This window comes from Micromys minutus, assembly GCF_963924665.1.
Source record: "Micromys minutus genome assembly, chromosome: 5".
Lineage (NCBI taxonomy): Eukaryota > Metazoa > Chordata > Mammalia > Rodentia > Muridae > Micromys > Micromys minutus.
Window position 1 is genome coordinate 57,389,803 of NC_137974.1, and position 9,165 is coordinate 57,398,967.

The 9,165-nt window shown below is 44.8% G+C and overlaps 1 pseudogene across 1 annotated transcript; it reads right to left on the minus strand.

Moving 5' to 3' along the window:
• Positions 1–6,281: 6,281 nt before the first annotated feature.
• On the minus strand, positions 6,282–6,548 carry LOC308420825 (small ribosomal subunit protein bS21m-like; annotated as a pseudogene). The gene has a single exon. The product of its transcript is annotated as a small ribosomal subunit protein bS21m-like (transcript).
• Between the last annotated feature and the right edge of the window lie 2,617 nt (positions 6,549–9,165).

Genomic DNA, 9,165 nt, shown 5'->3' on the forward strand with positions numbered 1-9,165 from the left:
GTCACCTAACGTCATTAGACTTAATAAAGCTGTCTTCTCATGTCGTTCAACATCCTTCTACAATACTTAGGATATAGAACCCATAACCACTATTAATACAGGTTACTATGACTTATTTAGCTGGTTCTCGAGAGCCAAGTGTGTAATTCTTTCTTCCTTTTAATTGCACTAAATAAAATGCCTCTGGACATAATTAGAGAGAGAATGGCATTTGCACAGATCTCTGATCCTTCCCCGAAAGCATATTTCTGTATAATTTCAGGATAATTTACTGGATCAGAAACTATTGATAAGGTCCTATGTAGGGAGCTGCGCTGTGCCGCGCCCCAAAGATGGCGCCACCCTCCACCCTCCGCCTTCCCGAAGGCGAGCGCTCCCTGTGATAAACAACTCCTTATTTGGATGCACTTGCCTGGCTCCTTAACTTTCGCATGGTTACAACCTATCTGCATTGCCCACGTGGCGGCTTATGGTTTGCCAGTCTAGAGTATTTAGCCTGCTCCCTTCCCTCCCCCGGGAGCGGAGACCAAGGCAGAAACAGAAGCAGAAGCTTGTAGGAGGTTCCTGAATAAACTGCTCGAAGAAGATCTTCCCCGGTCGTGTCTTCCTTGCTGGTCGAGGTGGGTTGGGACAGTCCTATTTCCAATGACAGCCAGGATTACAAAAAGACTTCCAATACTCTTGCCAATACGGGGCATTAGTGCTTGTATTAAGCGTGGGGGGAGGGGAGCCTGGAGAGTTGGCTACTCTTCAAGCAGAATCTGGGTTCATCCCCAGCACCCATATGGTGGCTCACAATCTTCCCTAATTCCAGCTCCGGAAAATTTGATGCCATCTGCTGGCCTCCTTGGGGACTGCACACAATTGGTGCATATACACTCATGCAGGCAAAACAGCCATACACATAAGTTAAAACTTAAAAATCATTTTTAAAGGAACAGAGGTTTTTTTTTTTCTTTAATGAATTTGCTTCTATTTGACCACTCAAAACAGAGTTTTTCATGACTTTGCTGTCATTTACACTTTTGCAGCAAGCTGCTTGTCCCAGTGTCTGCCTTTGTCAAGACCTATAAGGCTTTCTTGAAATGTCTGCCATACAAGTACCAAAGGTTCTCCCACATCTCATCTTAATTATAGTTTTTACAAGTGAATTTTTAAAAAACTATTTATCTATTTTATTTATATATATGGTATCTGCCTTCAGACACACCAGAAGAGGGCATCAGATCTCATCACAGATGGTTGTGAGCCACCATTAGTTGCTGGGAATTGAACTCAGGTCTGCTCTTAACCACTGAGCCATCTCGCCAGCCCCAACAAGTGAACTTTTTTTATAGTCAAACTTAACCTATTTTTACTCCTATGCTACCTACCTTTTGTGTTATAAAAGAACTTCACATAAATATTTACAGGTCTGTTTACCCACACATGGGTCCTGAAAGAGGGTATAAAGCTAATTTGATTTTTAGTTTCAACTTCATCATAGAATTTTTTTTCTAGTGTTGATATATGAATTCAGCTTTCTGAGTATTAAAGTAGCAAGAATCACATTTGCACCCCCAAAATTGTGAGGGTTGTGATTTCTTTGTGACTCTGCTGGCCATTTGTACATTAGGAATTTCACATAGACTCCTCTAAAAATAACTATTTAAAAAAAGTTTTATGTGGGGGGAAGGGTTCTGTAATCTGAAAGTCTTCCCGTTTTTCTGTCAAACACACACCCCACCCCAACCCACCCCCATTGTTTCGTTGTTTGTGTCTAAGGCAGCATCTTACAGTGCTGCCTAGCTGGCTTTAGACTCGTGACCTCCCTCCTCAGCATCTCCAGTGTGAGCCACCAGGCCATACTTAGCCTTTGGTTTGTCTGTTTTGTTTTTGCAATGGGGTTGGTCAGAATCCGTTACTTTTCTGTTGCTGGGATAAAATACCAGGACCAAAGGCAACTTATGGAAGAGTTTCCCCATGGCACAAGCTTCCAGAGGTTCCAGAGAATTCCATGTCCATACTGCTGAGGAAGGGATGGAAGAGGAGCCCGAGATCACATCCCAATCAACCACTGGAAGCTGAGAGAGCAAGCAGGAAGTGGAGTGAGGCTATAAATTCTCCACGTTCTCCCTCCATGACGAACTTTCTTCGGCAAGGCTCCCCCTCCCAAAGTTCCCTCCACAGACAGAGGACCAAATGTTCAGATACATGGGTCTATGGGAGGCTGGGGGGGGTCGCACTGTGCTATCCGGGCTGCCCTCAGATTCCTGGGCTCACCCGATCCTCTTGCCTCGGACCCCCCAAGCATCTAGGGTGACAGAAACATGCCACCAAGCCCAGCTGCCCTATATCTTGCCAAAAGTAAGTCATTTTTCAGAATGTGGGACTTCAGACTAAAATTGGGAGACGTCAGGGAAAATGGGACCAAGGAGTCACTGTGGCTGTCAGGCTCCACTGACTGTGTGGGAGACACGTGCAGTTCACACAGAGATGCCGTGCTGGTATGGAGTCACAGAGTTATCACAGTGCTCTGGTGAGTGGTTGTGTGTGCTGAATTGTCCTTTGGGGACCCTGCTGTGCTAGAACCAGGAAGAGAAGTTGGTTTGGGCACCGAGGAGTTGGCTCCATCAGGAAAGTGTCACGGAGGCATGAGGACCTGAGTTTGGATTCAAGAAGCAATTGAAGAGGACACGGGACATCTGCCTCTGGCCTACACATGCACACATGTGCACATACATGCACACACGTGCACACACATGCACACACGTGCACACAAGAATGCCTATCCACACACATACAAGCACATGTGCAAAGAAAGGGGCCCACTTGAGCAGAGGAGTGGGGGTACTTACTAGATTGAAGGACGGGGAAGGACTGGTGTGGAATGGGATTCCAGGTTTTAGGAATCAGAGAGGCACTGCAGGGAAGAGATGTCTTAGCACCCGGCCCCCAGCCTGGTAAGACAGAGTCCGGGTACCACAGCGGGAAGGGCGCTTGGAAACCAGAGTCAGGATCCGAGCAGAGCATCGCCTTAGGGCCCAAGGTTCAGGGTATCAGCTCTGACGTGCCCTAAAACCTCAAAGAGGGCCACTGAGATGATTCTGTGGATAAAGGTGCCTGCCACCAAGCCTGATGACCTGAGTTCGATTCTTAGGACCCACAAGGTGAAAAAGAGGGAACCAGCTTTCTCAAGTTGCTCTATGGCCACCACATTCACGAACACAAAATTAAATGAATGAATGAATGAATGAATGAATGAATAGATAAATAAATAAATAAACAAATAAATCACTAATAAAGCAATGTGAAAATCACCCGACCAGCACGTTTCTCCTTTCCTTAAGCTGCCTGCTTGCCAGTGCTAAATTTAGTGTCAGGGCAGCCTAGAGAAGCGGCTCCCACCGGTTCCTGCCTCTTCAGACTGTGCATTGTTCTTTCGTTTCCTGAAATATCTAACTTTGCATTTCTTAAAAAAAAAATACTACCCCGAATATGCATTGGGATAAAATTAGACCGTGAAGAAAAATGGAACCATAAAAGCAAAAGTCCCTGCAATTGCTCTCGATTTAACTGGCTGTTGACATTTCTGTGTTCTGTCCCGCTCACAGGGACCCACACTGACTGGGAGTTAAACTGGGTGTGATTCTTTGTGGGGGGAGGGTGAGTTATAAGGGTTTCACTGTACAGGCTGGCATGGAGCCTGAGATTGTCCCAGCTCAGCCTTCCAAGCACTGGGGTTCTGGTGTGCACCACCACTTCTGACCTCTGGATGGTGGGGGGAAGGGCGTTTGTTTGATTGTTTTATTGTCTTATTTTGTCTTGAAACAGGATCTCAAAATGATAGTCTGGCCTCAAACTCACTATATATCTAGCTGGCCTTAAATTTCATCCCCCAGTCTGTCTATCAATCTAGGGCTACAAATGTGTGACTTCATGCATGATTTGCTAAATGCCTTTTCTAATTGAGTCAGTTAGTTGGTTGGTTGGTCGGTTAGTTGGTTAGTTATGTACTTAGTTGAAACACAGTCTCCTACCTGCCCTCAAACTTGCTCAGTAGCTGAGGCTAACCTTGAACTCCTGATCCTCCTGCCTCCCCCAACCCCAAGTACTGGAAGCCTGAATCACCATGCTGTGCCTAAATATATATTTTTTAATTTAACACTTGCTGAAAACATTTTCAACCTTAACAAATAGTATTTATATCAGCGTCAGATGTCAACTCTCCAGAACCTAGTCTTATCTGAGAGATGGATTCTGGCCATGCCTGTCAAGGACTGTCTTGATTGTGTTAATGAGAATAGACTCTTCTTAACCATTGATGGGACTATTGCCTAGGGAGTGGATCCTGAGCTACACAAAATGGAAAACAGTGACTTAAGTAGTGGCCAGCACACATACTCTCTGCTTCTTGGCTGTGCATGGAATGCAACCAGTTCCTTCAAGCTCCTCACCCCTCCCCCCATTTCGGCTTTCCCTCCATGGTAGTCTAACTTGAGCCGTGGGCCAGAGTAAACCTTTCTCCCTTTAAGTTGCTTTTGTCAGAGTATTTAACAACAGCAACAGGAAAAGAAGCCAAGATCCATATTGTTCTGTTTATCTAACAATCTATCTAAATAAGAGTATTACAGTCACTCCAGAGTTCTAAATTTTGTACTTACTCTATCCCTTCCTTCAGTAAACATAGCTGAAAGAACTGTGTCTACGTTTATTTCTTCTAAGATTTATTATTTTATTTATGTGAATGTGCATGTTCCTGTGTGTGTGCAGGTGTCCCAGAGGCCAAAGGAGGGCATCAGATCCCCTGGAGCTGTCGTTACAGGCAGTTTGTGAGTTGCCATACGTGGGTACTGGGAACCAAACTCTGGTCCTTCGAATGAGCAACAAGTGCTCTCAACTTTTGAGTCATGTCTCCTACATTTATTTTTAGGTGACACATTTAGAGATTAAGAGGTGTGGTGACACACACATCTTTACTACCAGCACTCAGGAGTCAGAGGCAGGCAGATTTTGATGAATCTGAGGCTAACCTGATCTACATAGTGAGTTCCAGGATAGCCAGAGCTAATAGTGAGACCCTGTTTCTAGATAGATAGATAGATAGACAGACAGACAGACAGACAGCAGGTTCTGGAGTCTGGTTGCCTGGGTTCAATCTTCTTTCTTCTCTCCAACTGTTTATTTTATCTGAAAACAGGAACCACAGTGACGTCTACAGGGCAAGACTGCCACAATGGCTGCTATTTGCATGCCTGGCAGGTTGAGCAGAGGGGCCATTCCCGGGATGCCTTCTGCAATTACATCATCTTCTCCAAAAGAATTCGGCAGATGTTCATTCATTGGGGGTCCCCTGGGGTTCTCATAGGATTTAACTAACTCTTACATAAAAGTTTTCAAAATGGTAGCATGCTGGTCTTCCCAGTTTACCTGACCTATGAGCAGTTTCTCTTGGGGACTAAATCCAAAGAGTTCTGTCCACCTAGGGGTCAAGAGGTTAAACTGATAACCTTTGACCCTGTGAGAGAGCTAATCTCATTGGCCTGGGATAGCATGTTTAACAAACTTGTCCTTTCACAAAAGAGAAATTGAGTGCTCAAATACATGTGTGTGTGTCCTTGTGCATGAGAGAGAGAGAGAGAGAGAGAGAGAGAGAGAGAGAGAGAGAGAGTTTTGTTGGTGCTTTTTGAGATAAGGACTCATAACTAAAGTGAATGATATAACCAAGGGTAACCTTGAACCTCTACCCAGCATGCTCTCAGATTCTGGGATTAGTCATGCACCACATCTGTTCAACCTCACTTTTAAAATGAAAATGTATAATGACTTAAACAGTAGCACTACCCCCAAGTCCTCCCCTTCCTCCGCCTCTTCCTCTTCTGGTGATGGTTTTGTTTCTTTTCCTTTTCTTTTCTTTTCTTTGTTCATCTGTGTTTGAGTTTCTTGTAGAGAAAAGTAACAAATTGGTTGAATAAAGAAAAGAATTGGGCTGAAGAGCTGGCTCAGTGGTTAAGAGCACTGACTGCTCTTCCAGAGGTTCTGTGTTCAAATCCCAGCAACCACATGGTGGCTCACAACCATCTGTAATGAGATCTGATGCCCTCTTCTGGTGTGTCTGAAGACGGTGACAGTGTATTTATATATAATAAATAAATAAGTACATAAATAAATAAATCAGTTTTAAAGGAAAGAAAAGGAAGGAAGGAAGAAAGAAAAGAAAGAAAGGAAGGAAGGAAGGAAGGAAGGAAGGAAGAGTTGGACATAGAACTAATCTGGGCTTCGATCCCCAAGATCCCCACGCCTTAGCAGCCCAGAGATGGATCTGCACAGTTCTTTCCCATCAAGAAGTTAATCTTTCCATCCATTTCCATGTTGTACATCCTCCAGCATGTTTCACAGCTCTCCCAATGATGGTGGCAGCGACAAGGCTTCTCATAGTACTATCGGCACTTTATGACGTCAGTAATCCCATTGGTGGTGAGGATTCTGTTCAGGGTCCTGTAGGTACCTTCCACCTTCCCCTCCTGAACCATCACAGTCTGGTCAATGAACTTCAGATGTTTAGCCATGGACTTGTATTTAAATCTTCATTCTTCAGGACCTATAGACTGGGGCCTTCGAATTTGGACTCTGGTGGTATTGTTTCAAGACACAGCCTGTCTGCATAGTTCTGGGTTTTCTGTAACTCACTCTGTAAACCAGGCTGGGCTTGAACACAGAGATCCACTTGATTCTGCCTCCTGAGGGTTGGGATTGAAGTTGCTGAGAGGTGTACTGTTACCTCCCAAAGGACCTCTGCTTTCTAAAAGACCCTTACTTCCTTTCCTGAACAACTAGCTTGTTCCCAGGGAAAAGAGATGTCATATCTGGCTGGAGCAGGGGCCCTCAGACATGATGGAACACTAGAGTATGGCACAATCAGAGCTTCTGGAAAGATCTAGGCTGAGCTGCACAGGCGCACAACAATGGAGATTTTTCCCAGTTCTCAGGAGGCTGCTGTGGTCAGCAGAAGCCTTGAGGCCGCCTAGGCTACAGGAAACAGAGGCACTCTCAAACCTGGCTTTGTGCTTTGTTTTGAGGCAGGGCCTTGCTCTGTACCTCTGAATTAACATATATCACGGGCCTTGCTGTGTAGCCCCGGACAACCTGGTACTTAGCATATATCCCAGAATAGCCTCGCACTCAAAGCAATCCCCCTCCCTTGGCATTTCTAGTGCTGGAATTAAAGATGGGACCCACCACACCTTGCTCTTTGACTCATCTTAAGTGCCTCTCGGTGTGACCTCAATTGAAGGTCAGTAAAAGCTTTCCCCCCTCTGCTCTCAGAAGACCTGAACTTGGTTCCCAGCACCCATGGTGGGGGTTAGACTTGTTTTGTTTTATATTATGCCTGCACTTGTGCATCGTGAGTATGCCTGTCATCGGCAGAAGTCAAAAGAATGCATTAGATCTCCTAGAACTGGAATTATGACTGGTTGTGATCCACCATGAAGCCCAGGGACAGACGGCTTTAGTGCAGAATTCTATCAGACCTTCACAGAAGACCCAATACCAATATTCCTCAAACAGTTCCATAAAACAGAATCAGAAGGAACACTATGTAATTCATTCTATGAAGCTACAATTACTTTGACACCTAAACCACACAAGAATGCAACAAGAGATAGAGAGATCGAGAGAGAGAGAGAGAGAGAGAACATCGGACCAATTTTGCTTATGACTATCAATGCAAAAATACTCAATAAAATTCTTGCAAACTGAATCCAAGAACACATCAAAACCATCATTCACGATCAAGTAGTCTTCATCTTAGAGAAGCAAAGTTGGGAAAACCCATTAACATAATCCATGTAAACACTGTATAAACAAACCCAAACTCAAAGAAAAAGTCACATGATCACCTTCTTAGATGCAGAAAAAATATTTGACAAAATACAACACCCCTTCATGTTAAAAGTACTAGAGATATCAGGAACTCAAGGCCCATACCTAAACATAATAAAAGCAATTTATTGCAAACCAACGTAGGAGGTAAGGGGACCCTCCAGAATGTACCTGAGACCTGGGAGGTGAGAGACTCTCAGGACTCAGAGGGAGGGACCTTAGGTAAAGTGCAAACAGTGGGAAGAGGGGACCTGCAGAGCCCACCTCCAACAGAAAGACAGGGCAGCAAGTGAGAGACAGGGTTGCCATCCCACAGTCAAAAACTCTGACCCAGAATTTTCCCTGTCTAAAAGAACTGCAGGGACAAAAATGGAGAAGAGCCTGAGTAGGATTCAGCTCAAGGGGAGGCCCTAAGGCCTGACACCATTACTGGGGCTCTGGAGTTCTCACAAAAAGGGACCTATCATGGCTGCCCCACCACACACACACACACACACACACACACACCCAACCAATAGACAGAAGCTGCTGACCCTGTGGTTGAACCAGGAAAAAGATGAAAGAAACCAAGAAGGAGGGCGACCCTGTAGCAGTCTCAACTAACCTGGACCCTCGAGATCTCTCATTCTGGACCACCAATCAGGCAGCTGATATGAAGCCCCCAACACATATATAGCAGAGGACTTCCGGGTCTGGGTTCAGTCAGAGAAGATGCAACTAACCCTCAAGAGACTGGAGGCCCCAGGGAGTGAAGAGGTCCTCAGGGAGTGGTCAGGGTGGGGGTGGGGACATCCTGGGGAGGAGGTAGGAGATGGAACAGTCTTGGTAGACTGGGAGAGGGTTAAAATCTGGAGTGTAAAAAAATAAAATTAAAAATTAATTTTTTACAAAGGAAAGAGGTTATGAATTTTATGGGCAGCAAGGTGGATATATGAGAGGGATTCGGGGAGGGAAAGAGGAGAAAGAAATTATTTATTTCAATTAAAAAACGTTTGAAGCCAACCAACAGAAAAATATTTTAAGGTGAGTTGAGCCTCAGAAAGGATCCCTGAGGCTGTCCTCTGGACACGAACACACACACACACACACACAGAGAGAGAGAGAGAGAGAGAGAGATACAAAATAGTCAAAAGAGGTGGCATTCACTTGCAATCCCAACACTAGGGTGTAGAGGCAGAGGATTCAGATGTTCAAGGTGTACATCAGATGTACAGCTAGTTGGAGGCCAGTCTGGGCTACTTGAGACCCTATCTCAAAAACAGCAAGTATAAAAATAATAAACACATAAATAAACAAACACAA